Raw genomic sequence first — 760 nt, 5'->3', positions numbered from 1 at the left:
CCAAAGGCAGGGATCATGCTCTTGTTGGTTTTTAATCTCTCTGGACAGAGCCTGGCAGAAAGCAGGCACTCAGGAGACGCTTGCTGACAGGGCTGATGCTTGAGGGATTTAAAGTCTGGGGCAGGCCTCATGTGGATGGGAGGAAATGGAAACCTCTGGATTTCCTTTATTCTAATAGAAACCAGAGCAGAAGTCTGCCTATTTCACCCTGCCCCTGCTCACTGGGGACTGGTGCCTATCTCCAGGCCAAATCAAGGGGCATTTGAGAGAGTGGCAAGGCTCCAAGAGGAGAGACGAGCTTCCCTCTCCGCAGCTGGGGGCCTGGTGTCCTGCAGAGACTGGGAGGCCCAGCTGCGTTCAGACACCAGAACTGGGCCCTCGTGAGAGCTCCTTGACACCAGAAGCAAGTATGGACACACGTTCTCGTGCTGACTGCCCACCTGGGGCACTTGGAGGTGGGAAGCTGATGCTGGACCAGCTTGAGATGCAGAAGCCGAAGAGGAGGTGGCTGCGGCAGGGCAGTGGAGCCCATGAAAGGGAACTGGGCTCAAACCATCACAATAGGACCACTACTTCCAGAGCAGTTAGCGGTAGGGGAGAACATCCAGAGGCTGAGTCTGAGGGGCATGTTGACCACATTGGAGACACGCAATGCAGAAAGCCTGCACTTACATGCCAGCCACGCGGCAGGCTCCTGTGGCCAGGCTGCATCAACACCAGTGAAATAGAACTTTGTCATTTTTCTCCTAATTTCCTCTTT

This window comes from Lipotes vexillifer, unplaced genomic scaffold, assembly GCF_000442215.2.
Source record: "Lipotes vexillifer unplaced genomic scaffold, Lipotes_vexillifer_v1.1 scaffold875, whole genome shotgun sequence".
Lineage (NCBI taxonomy): Eukaryota > Metazoa > Chordata > Mammalia > Artiodactyla > Lipotidae > Lipotes > Lipotes vexillifer.
The sequence above is the reverse complement of the archived record's forward strand: the minus strand, read 5'-3'. Positions refer to the sequence as shown.